This window comes from Zophobas morio, unplaced genomic scaffold (assembly GCF_036711695.1).
Source record: "Zophobas morio isolate AGI-343-1 ecotype UQ-CSIRO unplaced genomic scaffold, CSIRO_AGI_Zmor_V1 ptg000006l, whole genome shotgun sequence".
Classification (NCBI taxonomy): Eukaryota; Metazoa; Arthropoda; class Insecta; order Coleoptera; family Tenebrionidae; genus Zophobas; species Zophobas morio.
In genome coordinates, this window is record NW_026972111.1 from 13,431,875 (window position 1) to 13,452,275 (window position 20,401).

The 20,401-nt window shown below is 37.7% G+C and overlaps 1 protein-coding gene and 2 long non-coding RNA genes across 3 annotated transcripts in view; 2 read left to right on the plus strand and 1 right to left on the minus strand.

The window, feature by feature from the left end:
- LOC135123655 (uncharacterized) overlaps positions 1 to 20,401 on the plus strand; it is a 482,510-nt gene that overhangs the window by 267,009 nt on the left and 195,100 nt on the right. The gene's annotated exons all lie outside the window — the stretch shown is intronic.
- On the plus strand, positions 10,159 to 10,829 carry LOC135123126 (uncharacterized). The gene is made up of 3 exons (XR_010279549.1): positions 10,159 to 10,407; positions 10,460 to 10,725; positions 10,784 to 10,829. It is a non-coding gene; the product is annotated as an uncharacterized LOC135123126 (long non-coding RNA).
- On the minus strand, positions 11,562 to 14,697 carry LOC135123127 (uncharacterized). Its single transcript, XR_010279550.1, has 3 exons — positions 14,579 to 14,697; positions 11,649 to 11,875; positions 11,562 to 11,580 (listed from the first exon to the last, which is right to left on the minus strand). It is a non-coding gene; the product is annotated as an uncharacterized LOC135123127 (long non-coding RNA).

Here is a 20,401-nt window from a genome sequence, read left to right on the forward strand (position 1 = left end):
ACCTGTCTAGAAAAGAAAGCACAACTTGAAAAAAGTCCCTTAGGATGTTTATAAATGGTTGTGGTATCATGATATCTGTTGTGAGTCCTTGGACATTTAGTAAAATCCGCATAAAATGATAGGCGGCACACTTCCATAACGTACTTCGACTCTAGATTGTTTATAGAAACCCTGTATAAGTTGATTTTGTTACAATTTGATATTCAAAATTTGAAGATAATATAACCAAGAGAGAATTGACCCAACACAATTTCTGAAAATTTAAAATCCCAGCTAGGATCTCACAAACAACTTCAGGTCTGACCAGCTGGCTTTAGACGCACGTGACGTTAGTTGAAGTTTATGCGGTGTCATAAATAAGAAATATATCAAAAGGGAAAATAAACTTTAAATCACGTTGCTACAATATTTGTCTAGTAAATATACTGCTGAAGTTTCCAAGCTAAATTCCGATACAACCTAGTAACAATAAGGCTTTTCGTAATTGTATCTGTAATGTAATGTAAACAGTCAACAATATTTTGAACATTTTATGTATTTTCCATTATGTTAATAATTCTTTCAGCATTTAGATAACCTGCACTGAATATTTTCATCAGGGCAATTTATTTTAAATTTTCTGGGAATTAGTTTGTATACCTATGCGAAACGATGAAAACATTTTCATTTTGCCCTTTTTTCCTAAATTCAGAATTTCCGAAACACTTTCTGTACAATGAACACCGCGTCTAAGCGCATAAACCCATTAATTAATAAGCCACTGAAAGCCCACTTCCAACACTGACTAAAACGGCAAGTGATTAACTCGCTAACGTTATGTTTATTTTTAATCGAAACGTTAATTGCCAATCGACAAACTTTTCTGCTCTAAAAGCGACGACGCACTGCACACAGCGGACCTAAAATCGATGCACAGTATACATGTAGGTCTGGGAAATGGCGTAATTAGTTGTTATTTATGAGCATTTATTTGTTAGCAATCGATGGCAGTAATTGAAAGCATCGCTAACTTCTCATTGGTTTTCAATGGATACAACGCCTAATTAGTGCCACTGTAATTAACACGGTTTTCTGTTCAACTAACGACTTCGATGTGGACGAGAACTATTCGGAACTCGAATCGGGCTTATTGAGCGGTTTTATCGAACATTGCGAACTCTCATTCAACGGAACTTTGGAACTAGCCTATGGGGTTACGGTCTATTACTGGAGGAAAAATTTGTTTGTTTGCTTAGGTGGGATTGTAGACCAACTTGACGTTACTTGTGATACGAATTCGAATTGGAAATAGCTACGAAACTATTGCAATTCAATGAAATTTTACTCAAATATCTGTCTGGAATTCTGTTTCTGAATGCTTAGGGTAGGTACTAATAAAAATCACATATCATACTTGCGTATAGCAAGTATCACGGTTTCTTTTCACCAGATTTCTCTGATGGGAGGTTTTAATAAAGTAGCTTATGTTTGTATTTTTTTAAGATTCTTTTATAGCTCATTTTTCTGAATTCATTAATATATCATACTTTAAACACCCATACTGCCACTGTCTTTGATTCGAACGTATTATATTACAAAAAAAAAAAATAGTAGTCGCCTCGTTCGAGTTTCTTGTACTTGGCGTTTGCTCACTACCGTAACAGTGTCAGCATAAAACACAAAAATTACAAAGTTGATTCACCTAATCTGCATGCACCAATGTAAACTCATTTCTTGTAACCTCGTACATCGACATTTTATCTAATCGCCACGTTTACCCCTGTATTTACTTTAAGCTGATTGTAACTGTGGTCGTGTTGATTCCCACTTGGATATGATAATCAAATTTTGTTTTGTTCGTACAATGCGAGGACTTTGACTTAAGTGACGTTTCGAAGGGCATGGTGCGTTCTTCTTCAGTACTGAACTCCCTGTGGAGGGCCAAGTAACAGTAACATGTTTTGTAAGCGTCTGCCAAGTCTGTACGAAGAGTGTTGCATAACAATGAAATACCATGATCCAATTTTAAGAGTTGACTTAGCCTAGTGTTTACACATGAAGAGATAACGTTATTTACAGTTCACATATTTAAGCTGAATAATAAACTACTTTTAGATAAACGTAATTCTTCCTTCGCTCTCTAAAGCGGAAAACTGTGAGGAAATAAATATTAGTAATAAGATTTTTTTAAGACGACTGTAATAATTAGTGCACAACATAGTTAAAATATCTCTTTTCTATTCTCATGCAGCATTCAACACTGCAGTCACTATAAGCCGGTTTCGTATTAACCAAAGAGTTTAAAACTTTGTTTGAACAAAGATTCCGTCAGCTTGAAAACTTTAAAACCGCTGACTCGAAATGTAAGAAAATTACGCGATCACCAGACGTAAAGCTTTTCTACTGAAAATACGTTATAAGAAGGTTCTGATAGTTAAAAGCGAGTGGTTTAAATTACGATTTTATACCTTACAATAAACCACGGTTCATTTCACTTACACGGTTTTTTGTGCTTGTAATGTGCACATTTCAGTGTCTGCAAATTTATTATTATGTGGAAGATGTAGATATAAGGGAATAAAGCATTAAATATAATATGCCGCTACATACATATGAAGCATAATGTTGATCTTCACCACATTAATTTTATTACTGCTCATACATTACCCGAGGGACAATTTAATATCGGAATCGTCTAGTTATGACCTAACAAATTTGTGTTTAAATTCACTATTAACCAGCCATCTTGGGTAACCATAGTTTCATATTTTCTTGCAATGCTCTATATTGTCAACCAAAATAATTACGAATTATTTGTAGCCCACAGGTAAAACTAATTAATCACTACAGACAAAGAATAGACAATTGCAATTTTAAAAAAATGGCATTGATAAGATAATAGTAAAAGTGATGCAACCAAAAGAGTAAAAAAGGCAAGCATACTAAATCCCTGATAGTTTATTACAATAATACTTAGTCAACAAGGAGTAGGAAGAGGTATACTTTGGATAAAGGAAACAATAGGATCAGCAAAGCACACAATGCAATAGATAACGCTACATAAAATATTCTTCACGACAAGTACCAGGGAAAACAATAATAACTAAGATTTATGAAAATGTTAACATTTAGAAATATGGTTATAAGAAAGAATTAAAAGTTATTTTCGGTACACGGACAACAAAATTTCGCGACTTATCTTAGAACAGCAATCCTTCTTTTTTTCTGCAATATATGTTTTTAAAGTTTGCCGTTTGTTTTGTTGGTTTGGTTTCCCGCTAAAGGTTTTTTATTTCGTTATTTGTATAGTATTCTTCTATTCGTTTTAGTTGTTCTACTACTTTCTCTCTTCTTTTCCCTTCGTAGTTTCTTACTGTCTCTTGTGTCCTTTTTTCTTTATATCTTTGCTTCGTTTCTTGTGGTTAAGGCTTTCCTACAGTCTTGGTCAAACTAATCGCTTCTTTCTTAGACAAAGATTAGCTGCTCTGTTATTGCTGTCTGCATTCTTAATTTGGCGTTTCGTGTGCAGTGTCCACTCCTAACATTGTTTCTGGTTCCTTTCGTTTTCCGTTTAGAGCTAATCTACCGTATATCCTTGCCTATCCTTTGATATTCTCTTGTTTACAGGTAGATTTTGTTTCAGTTTGACCACGTCTAATGTGTGGTTGCTGTTTGCGTCCACCTCTGTTTAACACCTATAAATCTGTTACTCTTTAAAATGTACACTTTCTAATAGTACATGATCTATTTGATTCTTTATTTGCCTGTCCGGTGAGATCGACTTTTATAATCAAAGTGTGTGCTGATTATTTTCTTTTTGTTTTCCGTAGCAAATTCAATTAGATTCTTATCGTTTTTATCATTTCCTTAAAATTTCATAAAACTGATTTTTTTCACTAGCAGCCATGCCGCATGCAAATGTCGACTCATTTAGAGGTAGCAAATTCAACTTTTGCGACCACCGGTTTAAAAAGAAAAATTGAGGTTATGTACGCAATATTTGATGTGATTATTTCTTAAAAAATGAACAAATGTGTGCTACAAACATTACTTGAGTATACACATGGTAGTTGGTAGACGGTAGAAGATAAAATGATTGACTCAGCGACGGTTTTCTTTGTGTTGAAGATTTAGATTAAGTTTGATTAGAAATCAAAACAAATTCATGTTGCGTCAAAAAATTTAACGTTTATTTTTTCAGTTTATTGTCTTATGGTTTCTACTAGTGAAAAAAATAGTATATTAACCACGGTTGCAAAGCCACTTCTAGACCTCGCGCTTCAGAGCCCTCGACGCTGCGCGTCTCGGGTTCTAATTTGCGCTCGGTCTAGAATGCTTGGCTCTGCAACCTTGGCTAATAATATACTATTTTGTTTCCAAATTTTTTTCCTCAGTTGGAGCGTGTCGATTAATAATACTTATTTTCCTGTACTGTAGTTTCGTTCTTGAAAATAGTTCTTTATGCAGCTTTTGAGTAAAGTGTATCTTATTTGTTCACGAGTGCGCAAATCCGCCGAGTGAAAAAAGTCACTCTACTCACGAGTTGTATACAAAACTTTTTTTACGTTCGTAGCAAAATCAACAACCACATACTTCAAAAACTTTTTATTTTGGAACATCGATATTAAATGTACAATGCGGCTTAACAATTTGAAGTTTAGGATCTAATACAACGGATTTAGTGCTATAAGAACTGATATTTATGGACTTCTCAACCACTGAAAGGACATCGTTGTTGATATTATTCGCACTGGAACTTGCTGGATTGGAAATATTTCGGGAATTTTGTCCTCCTGTGAAGATTTTACACTTGCAGTCGATTTTATTTTGAATAGACTCATCAACCTATCCCTCTGCAACAGCATTTGATTTCCAACCGTCGTGTTTTTTCAGGTGGATTAGATTTCCCCCAGAATCTACTAGTACAGATGCAGAAGATCGTCTAAACGTTGGCCAGTATAATGATTAGCATTTAGTAAACTGAGGTATTTAGCAATAATGGACGGAATTTTAGAAAAAGTATCGGTACCCACAACTTTGGTTTCGCAATTGTAAGAAAAAGTGATTACTTTTTATATTCTTTGGTCCTTGGGCTTTATATTTCCGGTAAAGTTCGATTAAATTTCGCCAAATACGGTAAATTGTCATTGAATATGTGTTTTTGAATCTGGAATAGTAATGATCAACACATCTCCGATGTCCTTAATATTGTAACAGAGTAAGTCCATACGCCGCCCCGGTACGACACCTATGGGTTCTAGTATGTACGGCGATGATGGTCCATCGTCGATGACGGCAGCTGGGCGGCGTTCACTAAAGAAAAGCCTGGAAGCGGAAGTCGCGATGGGTATTCCAGAAAGACCTCGACTGCGGAACTTTTAAAAGGGAAGTATGGCTTTAAATAGAGGCCACCTTCGGGAACGATTATTAATCAGCCAATTCAGCCAAGGAGTGGAGTCCAGTAAATGTTGCCACTTTGAATGTGTAACGTGACATTTGACATTTACGCGGCGGCGCAGCTCGGCGGGAGCGTGGCGCTCACCAACGTGGGGCTTTGATTCGAAGCTTTAGGGTGTCAAACTTTGATGCGAGTGGTGGATTTTGTTGAGTTGTCGGGTTCTTTTCTTTTTTCTTTTCTTTCTACTTCTTTTTCTACGCTCTATTCTGTCCGAGAAGCAACAATAATAATTAGTATCTTATTAGATCTAGATAGTGCGCATTTTTAAGAGGTCTTGTATCGTAGGGTTACATAATGGCCAGTGCAAGCTCCATTTATGACATGGAACCGAACTTTCTCAAGGTCAACGAAATCGACTACGAGTTGAGGATACGAGGAGTAGCTCGCACAGACCGTGTCGACGTTGACACAAAAAGGAAGAATTTGAGGAGAAGGCTACGGGAAGATCAGGCACGGCCCAATATTGTTTACACTACGTCACAGTTTGTGTTTCAAGACGAAAAGAAGGAAGTTGACGCCACGATAGCGGAGATACGAGAGTTGTTGAGGCAATTTGACGGATCTCGGGTAGAAGCAAACAGGAGGTTACAGACCAGGATCAACCACGTGTTGGGAAGAGTCAGTAGGTTTTGTGCAGACTCCGCCAGCGTTGAAGGTGAAGAATCCGCAGCGTATAAATTGGACAATACGTTGATCATTGTAGCATTCGATGAAACACGTTTAGAGATATTGGACCAAGCCAACTTACCGGGAGGTTCAGGTAGCGCAGATGTACAAGGAGCTATGCACAAGATAGCACCAGTGTACAAATGGGGAATTACGTTCGATGGTAAATCAGTGAGTTCCTTTCTGCAGCGAATTGATGAACTTAGAAGGGCGAGAAGTACGTCGAAAGAAGAATTGTTCCGATCTGCCGTAGATTTATTCCAAGGTCAAGCGCTAATATGGTACCGTTCAATCAGAGATTCAGTGCACAGTTGGGATTCGTTAGTACAGGCTTTGAAGCGAGATTTTTTACCACCCGATTACGACGAAGAATTATGGAGAGAGATTCGTAGCAGGACACAAGGTTACAGCGAACGTGTTACTATTTACATAGCTGCAATGGCGAATTTATTTAGTCGTCTCTCACAACCGCCGTCAGAAGAAATTAGATTAAGCACCATAAAGAAAAACTTACTGCCCAAGTTCCAGACTAGAATAGCTTTGCAAGAGATAAGATCCATTGAACAGTTGGCCGATGTTTGCAGGACGTTGGAAGCCGCCTTTACGACACAACAACGATTCCAACCCCCACCAAGGAGAAGTGTAGCGTTGCTAGAACCAGATTTGGCCTACTCTGAGACGTTAGTAGAGACAGAGGCGCATTCGTCTAAATCGAGGCAGTCACGGTCACATTGTGCCCGACCTGAAGTTAGTGAACTGCGATGTTATAATTGCAATCGTGCTGGTCATTTGAAGCGAGATTGTCGTGAAGCCAAGAAGGAACCAGTGTGCTTTGGATGTGGACGACGAGGCGTTATCCGACCTAACTGCCCAAAGTGTTCAAAAAACTAGCAAACAGGCAACACGCATCCAAGAGCCCACGCGAGTTGTCTGGTGTATATCAAAAGGCTCAGAAAAAATGTGGCATCTCACCACACGAGTGGAGAGAGTGGTTGGCGAAGGTGAAGAGTTTTTGCGGTTCCTTAGCAAGATGTCCAAAAAGGTATAGAAAAAAGGCATCGTTTAAGCAGGTTAGTAACTCCGAATGCTCTGGAATAGTAACAAATCCGTTAGATGCTATGTTTGAGGTAGACAAAAAATGTGATAGTCGGCCCCATTTGAAAATTGAAGCGTATGGACATTCATTGGTTGCATTAGTAGATAGCGGAGCGTCAATTTCGGTAATAGGGGAAAACGGTCTATATCTGATAGAATTTTTTAATCTACATGTGTACGAATCAGGAACGGAAGGCGTGAATACTGCAGAAGGACGTATGCAGAAAATTACGGGGTACGTTCAGTTACCTATATCGGTAGATGGAACGTGCAAGGTCATGAAGTTTTGGGTGGTACCGACCATCCGCCATTTTGTAATCTTGGGTAACGATTTTTGTGACAAATTTGGAACGGTAATAGATTGGAATCAGAAAACGATTGTTGTGAATGATAAACGTGAGGGATGCGAGGTAGGTGAAACGACCAACGAGGCAGTGATGACTGTCAACAAAATTATTTGTAGGGGAGAGTTGAATAGCGACCAAGAACAAAACTTGAGAGAGGTTATTGGCAAATTTAAGTCTCTTTCGTGGGAAGCAGGAACCAAGTTGGGTAGAACCAACAAAATAATTCACAAGATTGACACGGGTGAAGCAGAACCAATTAAGCAGAGATATAACAACATGTCTCCATATATGTTGCAACATTTGAACGGCGAGTTAGACAAAATGTTAGAATTAGGGGTAGTACAGCCATCCTCATCCCCGTGGGCATCACCAGTAGTGTTGATAAAGAAATCCTCCGGTGAGTATAGATTTTGCTTTGACGGACGTAAGCTTAACTCAGTCACGAAGCGCGACGCTTATCCGTTGCCGCACATTGACAGTATTTTGAGCAAATTAACGGGAGCTCAGTTTCTGAGTAGCATAGATCTGAAAGCTGCGTTCTGGCAGATTCCCTTAGATGCCAACTCTAAAGAAAAGACTGCTTTTGTGATACCATCAAGAGGTCTATATGAATTTAATGTACTGCCGTTTGGGTTGAATAATGCAGCGCAAACTCAACAACGTCTTATGGATACGATTTTTGGACCCTCTTTAGAACCATTTGTCTTTGTGTATCTAGATGACTTACTGATAGCGACACCCACTTTTGAGAAGCACGTAGAAGTGTTACAACAAGTATATGGAAAACTGCATGACGCCAATCTTACAATTAACTTTAACAAATGTGAATTTTGTAGGGCGAGTCTTCGTTATTTAGGGTTCGTAATTGACAGACAGGGGTTGCGAACGGATCCTGAGAAAGTGAGAGCTATGGTGGAATATCCACGGCCCAACACGCGAACAGAAGTGAAACGTTTCTTAGGAGTTGCGGGTTGGTACAGGAGATTTGTTCCTAATTTTGCGGTGATGAGTGCACCTATAACTCAACTCATTAAAGGACAAAAGAAAGGTCAGGCGATTACTTGGACGACCGAAGCTGAGGAAAGTTTTGTGAAGATCAAGGAGGCGCTAGTATCAGCACCTGTGCTTGCCAGTCCTGATTTTACTAAATTATTTTCAATCCAATGCGACGCATCAGATAGAGGTTTAGGATGTGTGCTTGTGCAGGCGAATGAAGAAGGCAAGGAGACTCCGGTAGCTTACGCTAGCCGAACACTGACAGACCAAGAAAGAAAATACACAGTTACTGAGAAAGAATGTTTAGGGGTATTGTTTGGTGTTGAGAAGTTCAGGCCATATGTGGAAGGTACAAAGTTTAAAATTATAACTGACCATTACAGCTTGTTGTGGCTCAATCAATTGAAAAATCCAACAGGTAGATTAGCACGTTGGGCCATGAAGCTACAGCAATACGACTGTGAGATCGAACATAGAAAGGGAACGTTGAATGTAGTCCCAGACGCACTGTCGAGAGCGCCACACGAAGTAGCGATATTGACTATGGTCAAGGGTGAGAGCATGAAAGATCCGGAATACAGACGTCGATTTGAAAGAGTCAGCAAATTTCCAGATGGTAATGCAGTGTGGAAGATACAAGATGACTCCCACCTGTTTAGGCGTTTGAAGAGCCAAAATGGCAGTCCAGAGTGGAAATTATATGTAGCAGAGACATACCGAACAGAGGTCATGAAATCATGTCATGACGAACCAATTGCTGCGCACCTAGGCATGTTCAAAACTTTGAAAAGAGTGCAGGAGCTTTATTATTGGCCGCGCATGCGTAAGGACGTACAACGTTATGTAAGAAGCTGTGAAGTGTGCAAGGCGCAGAAGCCACTCAATTTGGCGCCACCAGGATTGATGGGGAAGTCCCGTAAGGTCTCTTACCCATGGCAGATGATTGCTTTGGACCTGATAGGACCACTTCCAAGATCGTCTAAAGGTAATAGATTTTTGCTTGTGGTATCAGACTGGTTCACGAAGTTTTGTTTATTGAAGCCGCTGCGACAGGCGACTAGTAGCAGCATTACCACCTATCTGCGAGAGAATGTCTTTTATATCTTTGGAGCACCGCAAGTAATAGTGTGCGATAATGGGAAGCAGTTGACGAGCAACATGTTTAAAGGATTGGCCAAGGAGTTTGGAAGCCAATTATGGTTTAATTGTAAGTACCATCCTCAAGTGAATCCTGTGGAAAGGGTAAACAAAGTAGTAGGAGCTGCGATACGCTCATACATAAAAGATAAGCGACATGAGAAGTGGGATTCTAACATCCACGAGATTGGCTACGCGTTGAGAACATCCGTCCACGAATCGACAGGATACACTCCCGTTTTTTTGAATTTCGGCCGTTTTGTACCAGTACACGGATTACTGTACGGTAAGGACGAAAACCTACATCAGTCTTCAACCCACTTTCAGGGACGTTCATGCGGAAAGTATGGATCGTTTATTGCCATTGTACAACGAGGTAAAGAGGAAACTTGATAAGGCGTATCACAGAAATTGTCATTATTATAATCTAAGGAGACACGAGGCACCTTTGTATGCCGTTGGTGATACGGTGTGGAAGAAAAATTACGTTTTGTCAGATGCTTCTAAAAGATATGCCGCTAAATTGGAACCGAAATTCGTGAAGTGCAAGATTGCAGAAGTCCTTTCACCTCTAGTGTACCGATTAACGACAGAGAATGGTGTGGATCTTGGGAGATACCATACCAAGGATCTGAAACCTGATCAGACAAGAAACTCGGATTAGACGCTGTGAGGAAGGTGAGGAGTGCATGAAGAAGGACGATAGATCTCGTGAATGGAGTGTGAACGGTTAGGGTGTTTGTTTGTGTAGAGAATAGATTTCGATTTTGACTTTTTTTAGGCACTAGTGTCGAGGTTGGCAGATTTGACAGATTTGTAGTATTGGCAGAATTTGAAAATTTAGCCATTTATACCCAGAGTAGACAGAAATAATAGATTGACAGGTTGTGACGTAGCTATTATACCGAATTTAGAAATATGAAAATTGACTATGTGATGGACTACAGTTTGGACATTAGTCTGAAATGTCGGACCATCCAATAAGGAGAATAGTTGGATGAGTGGTCCAAGTCCTATAGGGAAACGCTAAATAAATTTAGTTATTATGTAGGTAGAGTAGGTTTAGAAAAAAAATTAATACTCCCCGTAATTATTTTAATTCCAGTTATTATTAATTTTTTTGGGTAACTAACGGGGGTGTGTAACGTGACATTTGACATTTACGCGGCGGCGCAGCTCGGCGGGAGCGACGAGCGACAAGGCGAAGGAAAAAAAAAAAAGAGGGAGGAGAGAGAGGCGAGCGTTGGGTGAAGACGAGGAGGGCCGGTGTCGAGGCTTTGGGAAGAGAGACCGTGTTTGGAGAGACGAGAAAAGGGCTGAGGCGAGAACACCAAAGGCCAACGGAGTCCAGGAGAGGCACAGGAAGCGAAGCTGACCTCAACAGGACCGCGGAGACGGGAACGGGCGTTCTGCGTATTGGTACCAATACGGTAAGTCGCCGGGAAGTGCGCGCCGATCGCCGGGAAGTGCTCGCCGATCGTCCGGGAGAAACCGGGTGCGTCCCAGTTTGCGTTGTGCCAGTTTTTTGTTTTGCCTCCAATCGTCACGGGTCGCCGGTTAACCAGGGTCGTCAATCCACCTACCAACGAGCTGCTGCCGCCCCCCCCCCAATTTATATTATTTTTTTGTATATAGAATCCAGATTATATACGTGATTAGACCGGGTATTTGTTGCTTCTCCCTTTTTTCCCTTTCCTTCCTTTTCTTCTCTTTATTCTAATTATTCCACTCTTCGTTCTTTCTCTTCTTCGGCTTTCCTGTCATCTTTCTTTTTTTTCTGTGTGCCCTCTTGTGACACACTGGCGCCCAAGGTCAAGACAGTCGAACGACCCATCACCCCGCAACGACGAAGGAGCTAGCCTGGCCGTGAGAAGGACGTCACAAATGTTTATCCTAGGCATACTGTAAAAAAGGTGTAATTTAACCATACGTAAATCTAATAATTACCCATAATAAAGATGTGACTTTACCTTAATTTTGAAGTGAAAATTATTTTACCTTAAAATTAAGGTAAAAATCACCCTCTTTTGGAAGTGATTTTACAAATCCTTCATCAAATACGATTTAATATGTAATGGAAGCAAGAAAACTTTGTTCGTGTCCATTAGAGGATGGATTTAATTTTTTTTTCCTGATAACAATTGTGCAAGTGGAGGCCAGTTTTTAATCACATAATGTGAAAAATGATCGGGGCTACCTAGATAAACAGAATGAATAGTTAGTATATCCAAATTGCAAGCCAAGTAAAACCCCTATCACTTTCAGATCTCGACATATGTGCCATTTGTATGTACATAGCATACTTACTAAGAAGGCCAAAGATTTATTAAGAAAGGTTAATAAGGTACTAAGGATAATAATTTGGGGGCCAGGGAAGAGAAAGTTTGGCCATTACTGTAGAAGATGTGGGGAGTTGATGAATGTGAGGAGATTGAGAGGGTGCAAGGAAAATATCTCAAATGGGTGTTAGGGCTAGATAGGGAGACTCCAGACTACATAGTAAAGGAGGAATTAAAAAGAGAGCGGTAAAAGGAGAATGTTAAAAAGTGGAACAAACAGAAAGACAGGAAGGGGTATGGAAAGAGAGAAAGAAATATTATGAGGGAAATAGGTACGCGTGTAAAGAATTCAAAATGTTGATGGAGAAAAAGAGACCGATGCACGGAGAATTAGGCACACACACCGAGAACAGGAGAGACGTGAACGCTTCAGAGAGTCGAGGTACAGTGGTCAACACCTGGGATAATAACCGAAGGCTGGCCAAAGTCCCGGTACAGAGAGAACAGGAAGGAGGAAAAGACGATCGCGAGATTTAGATGTGGGCATGAGGAAGGTGAAACTCGGTTCTCTACGGAGTTGAAAAAGAGAAAGGAAAGTAGAGAGGATATTTTGAACGAGAATTAAAATCCTCCTCTCAAAATTTCTGAAGACATTTTATAACATAATAGGATTGTTATTAATCTGTATTCAATTTTGTTCAATTCTTTTCTGTAAGTCCTCCAGATTTGTAACCGGCGTTTGAAAAATTGTGTCTTTAAGATGAAGAAGAAAAAATCACAAGTTGTTAAGTGACAAGAACGAAGTTGCCAAGAAATTTCTGCATTTCGACTAATAATGCTGTGATCAAAGAAGTTTCGTGAGAAATTTAAGTTGTCCATTGTACAAGGAATCGGAGCTCCGTCTTGTTGAAAGATTTCATTCATCATTGTGTAACTGCTTGACAAAGGGTTCTAAAATTTCAATTCGATGTCTACCAGCATTTAGTGTACCTAATAAAAAATGCGAGTAAAAAAAAGCGTTATTAGCGTAAACAACTATGTTTGTCAAAAATGTCAAACTACTGTCAAATGTCAATTATGGAATTAATCATGCACACGTTTTTTGCTACGTTTCCTTCTACCAAAATGTCAAAGTTAACTAAATGAATTTTTCAAATGAACAACCGTAGGGCAAGGGACAGAAGTATGTGGAGGAGAAAAGCTAGGGAAAATTAAGAAAGCAATTTGGTTTTGTTTGTGAAATAAGAGTATGTTTATGTTTAATTTAAGCCCGCGGGCAAAAATAAACTTAATAATATTAATAATTCACGCCAATACAAGCGGAAGTGACGAAAATTTTTCAAGCGACGATGATGTTGATGAGGATGACAATATGGGGTATTCTTTATTACTATTAGAATAAACCGAAATAAAGAATCTTGCAAAAAAGCGCGCAGTATTAAATGATGCTTTTTTTCTCTAAACATACTTGGAGACCATTCAATTCAGTCGTTGATAATACAAATACCTAGAAGTTTGGATTTACACCGTCTACCGAACTTGTGAATATTCCAGGTTAATTGTTTTGTTATACTTGCAACTTATGTACGAACAATCTTTCTCAGGTAAAGAATTTTATACTGGAACTCTAATATTCCAGCTCTAATAAGATGATCCACGTTCTTAGGACGGTGCTGCGACCTGACCTACCTAGGTTCCATTTCGCGCATTTCGCAGGCCAAATTACAGTCCTACAGATCCCAGTTCGCAAACTATACAAACAATCATAATTTCTCTTTCCACGTTGTTTTACCTCACTTAAGTAGAATATTTGTTCTTTAAACACAAACATCCCGTAACTAGATTTTTCATATTTAAAAATGAAAATAGCTTTGCGTCAAGCATGCGAATATTATGAAATTGCAATCGATTTCGAGTTTGTTCATGTAAAAATTTAATCAGGTATAATTTAATGTTAAACACTGAGATATTAATTATGACAATGCTGCGTAATATGATTATTTCTAAAAAATAAAATATTCCCATGGTGGTGATGAACTAAAACCTAAAAATCTAGTAATTTTTGCACGTAGTGAACACCTGGCATTGATAGATAATAATTAGAAGCAACAAATAATATCAATTTTCGCCACCATTACGCTTAAAAAATGCTAGATATCATTACGAGTATCCGTTAAACCCCCCTTGAGCGCACTTAAACTTAATCGATGCTTGAAGATTTGATAGCCCATAAAAACGACTGTCACTGCCTCACTAACACCGCTTTAAGTGTGTGTTTACATCAACCACTTCGAGAACCCTAATGGAATAAGTCGCAATTTGACGCATCAGAGTTCTTTTGTGAAGTGACAGAGCGAAGGCTTCTACATAAATGTTCGATAAACTTCCGATTGAATCGATTTGTGCATTTTTAAAACGGATTTTTTTAAAATCGACTCTTTATGGCATCTCGGATGACGGATGGCCGTCTGGCTTTTATGTGTATATTTGCCTGCAGTGTCGAGATCAAATATTTGACAAGAAAAAATTCCATCCATTATACCCATATCGACGCATTAATCTTGTGTATTGATGTAATCGAGCTAATGCAACTCGGAGGAAAGGTATAATCAGTTACTTACTTTTGACAAATCGACCTCTGGAGACCCTAGTTTCGAGATACACATAAAAGGGAGCAACTGCCTCTACGAATTCTCGTAGACGGGATGTAGTTTCTGGTTTGATTCCCCACGCGTATATAAATAATGGAATTAATATGTCCGGAGGTGGCTTAGTAATGAAAAACTATTCCGGTTTTACTGCTAAATTTGCAAACCTTGATAGGCTAATCTTAGATTTAGCCAGTCTTAATTTTAAAATTTAAACAGCTTCGGTTGCTATTACTGCTTATGGTCCATAAAGGTGTCTTGCACGTAACGAGTGAGAAAATGTTAATAACGCCCGATCGTGAATTTTTATTCCCTGATTCATAGCTAACACAGAACTTTAATTTCATGTTCCACGATAACAATGGGTGAATACGTTAGGATAATCAAAATTATGTATATTTGTTATTTTAAGTAAGTATAATTTACTCTCTTGAAGGAACCAAGTTCCCGTTTTGAACATTTATAATTTATCTCAGAGATTACACCAGGGAATTCTTAAAAATTAAAATTAAGTGTCTCAGAAACGGTTTATCTAATTTCCTTGAAATTGTGATGTTTAGTGTTGAATGCACAATTTTCGTATATATCTTTACTAGCAACTAATGACGGCACTTCAGGAGGTTAATTAGTAAACTTTTTCATCAAAATTTATATGAGCAGTTTCGTATAAATAATTAAGTTTATCGACTTTTGTTCAAAGTGTTAGACTTTACTTTAGTGTTTTACACTAACAGAACTACGCAGTACTTTACGTAATCTTGTTTGCGATTGTAAGCTTCAAGCGTATTACTATCATGAGATGCAAACATGAAACATCTTTTAATCTAGTTAATTAAAATGCATCTACAGTGAGGTTCTTATTAATAAGAATATGCACTCGACTGTATTGCTGCTTTTCGGGAAAATATGTGTGATAATATTCCTTCTGTTCACTGAATTAAAATGAATATTATCCTAAGTATCCTGTACTCCTTGACTTTGTAATAATAATTATGATTGCACGCAAATAGTAGAGTTACTAGCACTTTTTTTGTTATTTATTTAATATTTAATATTATATAGGGTGATCTCGAAATGTGTGCAATACAAAAATTGGAGAATAGCTCACAATAAGATTTGCACTGTGTAAAATTCACGTTCCTAAGTAATAGCAATTGAAATTAAATATAAATCGTTATACACGCCACTGGTAGTGTTTCTTGAACTACTATAACTATTATTCAATGACTAACATAGAAAGACGAGAATCAAGAACCAAAAAAGCGGCGCGCTGATAAGCAATGTTCAGAAACACAATAAGGGCTAGTCATGTCTCAGTTGGTTACCGGCGTGTGTTCGGTTAACGTCTTTGACAATGGTGAATTTTGTCAATTCAGAGCGTGTCGATATGGTAATGCTTTATGTTGTGGCTCATAGAAACGTCAGGGTCGCCCGCGAATTGTGATGCAACATCTCCGAGATCATGGTACCTTCAAGCCTCAAACTCACAATCGTGGCGTGATAGGACCGAAAGAATACTGCAAGTTGAAGAACAAATTTTGGAACGTTTCGAACAAGACCTCACTGACTCACAGCTGAAGTTGGAGTTTAATATTTGGTCCGATGAAAATTCTCGTGCTCGTCAGGAAATACGATTTCAACGACGCTTTTCCATAAATGTGTGAGCCGATATCGTAAATAACCGCCGACTTGGACCTTATGTTTTACCAAAAGGACTAAACGCGGTACAGTACCTCGAGTTTTTAAACGATGTTCAGCTAGATGTGGAAGTGCATCTAGCTGAACGTGTTCGCATGTGGTACTTGCATGATGGAGCACACCACATTTTGCTAAGCCAGTAACTGAATGGTTAAATAACCGTTTTCCTAACCAGTAGGTAGGTAGAAACGGCCCAATAGCTTGGCCTCCGCATTCACCCGATCTAAATTCGCATGATTGTCTGTGCGGTTGGATGAAACAGTTAGTTTGTTTTGTTGGAAATCAACAGTGTCCAGAAACTATCGACGAGCTTCAACATGGAGTGGAACTGGTACCCGCTATAGTTCGTGGAACTCCCGATGTTTTTTAATGCATCCATGCAAAACATGTTGTGAAATGCTGAAACCTGTATTGTTAGTCAAGGACAAGATTTTCAACATGTATTATAAAAAAGTAGTAGCATTCTAAGTTGTTCTTATATTTGTTCTAATAAACAATGTGGAATCCTTGTGACAAGAACCAAACATCCGTCAGAATAAAAAGTCTCTCACCATGAAGCATTACCAAAAATCGGTCTTTCTCAGGACCACCATTTGTTTCTACAACTAATAATACTCTTTCGCACTGACCTTTAAGGATAAATGAATACATGAATGAACGAATGATAATAATCAGCAAAAAGTGACTAACAGGTCAACTGTTACCAATCTAGTCTGTTTAACGCAATCTTTGTGTGAAGTTGTAGACAAGGGAGGACAAATGGATGTCATATATGCAGACTTTTCCAAAGCCTTCGATAGCATCGACCATGACATCCTCCTACAGAAGTTGAGCAGCTTTGGATTTTCTTTGAAACTTATGAACCTGATATCTTCTTATCTGTTTAATCGTTCGAATTTTGTCTTTTTTAATGGGTTTGAATCTGATAATTACGTGTCAACATCCGGAGTTCCACAGGGGTCTAATCTTGGGCCCCTGCTTTTTAACTTGTTTATAAATGACCTCCTAACATCAGTAAACTGCAGCACACTCGCTTATGCAGATGATATCAAACTTTTTTGCCCCATCTACAATATTGAGGATTCGGCTCGCCTTCAAAGAAACTGGGATCACTTGGTTTGCTGGAGTGACTTTAATAGACTTAAACTGAATTTTGATAAATGTTATGTGGTGTCATACACAAAGAAAAAACATCTTGTTCAAACCAATTACATCATAAAGGGATGTCCTCTGCAAAGGAAGGAGTATATTAAAGATCTTGGAGTCACTTTTGACTGCAAACTGTCATTTGTTAATCATATAGATTCTGTTTCTAAGGCTGCGATGAAAATGCTTGGTTTCATTATGAGGAATGGCAGAATATTCAATGATATCATGGCGTTGAAAACCCTATATTATGCCTTTGTTGTCAGCAAACTAGAATATGGCTCGATAGTATGGTCGCCATTGTATCTCTCACATCAGCTTCAACTGGAAAGAGTCCAAAGAAAATTCTTAAAATACATCTCCTTCAAAATTGATGGTATTTATCCGGAAAGGGGAATTGATTATAGTTCACTAGTGCAAAGACATGGATTCAGCTCATTGTCTGACAGGCGTGGCTTACAATGTTCGAAGTTTATGCTAAAGCTCATCACTAACAAGATTGACTGTCCATATATTATGGGTTATGTAAACTTTCATGTCCCGAAATATGCATCACGTTATGTGGAGACGTTTCATTTGGTAACACCAAGAACTAATGTCATGAAGAACTCGCCAATGACTAGAATATCATATTTTGCTAACATCCACTATGATGATATATTTCATATTGCACACTAACTGTAAATTATTTTGTATGTATTTCACTCATATTAAGTCTTTTCACAATTTAATTAATTAATTCTTATTTTATTTTACATATATATTTTGTTAATTGCATTATACTATGCAGAATGTAGGTATTATACAATGTATTGTCCTGTAAATGGTGTACACTGTTGGGCAATAAATGCTATTATTATTATTGCTATTATTATTAAAAAGTCAGTTTTACTATTAATTGAAACTGAAAGTGTTTACACTGGTTTTATTCGAACTTTTTCCCATCTACTGTTTAAAAGGTGGATCATTAGCATCGCATCGAGGGTGGTGCATGGTGGTTTTGCCCCATTTGACTTTTAATAATTTATTCTTTCTATATTTCCACATTACTACTCGACGTGATGCCGTGATTACAATTATTGTATATATTTCGAAATCACCCTGTATATCTTTTATCCTCAGATTGACGGCAGTTATTGAAAGTCAGATCGATGCTTTGTCAAGTAAAATGGTACATTATGTAATTCAAGTTATGATTTAGAAAATCCGATGATGAGAAAAACAAATAAAAGTGGCAATCACGGTCACGATTCTGCATTGAAATGTATTCTCCACAAAAATTTCTAACTGGTTGCTTGGTGCACTGACGCTAACTCAAACACGTCATCATCTCCACAATACTGAAAACATTCAACATTTTGTTGACAGCTTTCAACTGTTATGTTATCATCTTTTCAATTTTTAGAAATACATTCTAATCTATATTCTACCTGCGGTTTCCCCCACCATATCTTATTCTTTTGTCCAGGACTAAAACAGCCGAGTAAGGGATAGTGTCAGAATTAAATGTTCTGTTTTTATTTTTAAAGGTTTCTGAACTGTTACGGATATATGGAATACACAATATTTATTTCCTCCTATTATTACTTTTATAAATATATAAACAGACAAGGTAACGAAACTTAAACTATGTAGACCTTTAACTGCTTATGGAAAGCTAATGTTTTTTGAATTCATTAGCACCATCAACTGGGATTTTATTGATGGAGATATAGATGGTGACAACAAATTATCAATGTTTTTAAACAACATGCTCTATATATATTATATTGCTTTTTCTGAAAAAAAAATTGCATACAATCTTAAATCAAATAGTCCTCATAATGGCTGGTTTACTACAGAATTAAAATCCATGAGAGAAACTTTAGGTTTATTAGCTGAGTGTTACAAGTTGAATCGTTCAACTGAATCAAAAAAGCTGGTAAGAAATTTTAAAAAGAAATATAATTTAGCTATAAAAAGAGCAAAAGTTAAATACAATGAAAGGTACATAATACAGTATAAAAATAATCCCTAAGCTTTGTGGAAAATTAATAATAATTCTAAAGAAACAAAAATAATAAAGGATTGTAGGATAACCCCTGATCATTTTAATCACTTCTTTAGTACAATTCTCAATACCATAATATTAATAACATCTCTACTTAAACCAAAATTTGATCCTCTGTCGGTATCAACACACACTTGAAAGTCAGTACTCATTACTTCTTATTCCAGCCAGTGTCTCAAATAGAAGTACGTGCAGTTTTAGAAATTCTACGTAATAGTAATACGAGGGACATATATGGATTTAAAGTCAGTCTTATTAAAGGTATAAACTATAATATCATAGTACCGTTAACAAAATTGATCAATCATTGTATTGAATCAAATATATTTCCTAATGAATTAAAAAAAGCAAAAATAATTGCTATTTTAAAAAAATATGATCCAGACGATCCTAATAATTATAGGCTGATTTCAACACTGCCAATAATCTCGAAAATTTTTGAGAAAATTTTACTAAACCGAATTGTTTATGAGGTGACCCAGGGATTCATTCTTGGCCCTATCTTATTTCTTCTATACATTAATGATCTCCCTCAATTCATACCGTCTGCGGATATTACGCTATATGCTGATGATGCCTCCTTGGGCAATGCAGCGCCATCGGCTGATCTTTCCTTGCATGTAAATAATAGGCCAAAAGTTCAGGCAGTTTAGCTTAAACCGTGATAAGTATTGTCCACCTGTAACTACAAAATATCTAGGCCTGTTTATAGACTCAGAGTTACGCTGGACCAAACATGGTGACCACGTAGCCACCAAAATATCTAAAGGCATATATCTACTTCGTAACTTAAGTAACAATCTCTCATCCAAATATATCAGAATCCCTTATTTCTCATTGTTACATTGTCATTTTGACTATGGTATTCTAAATTGGGGTCATTCAACTTCTTTACAAAAACT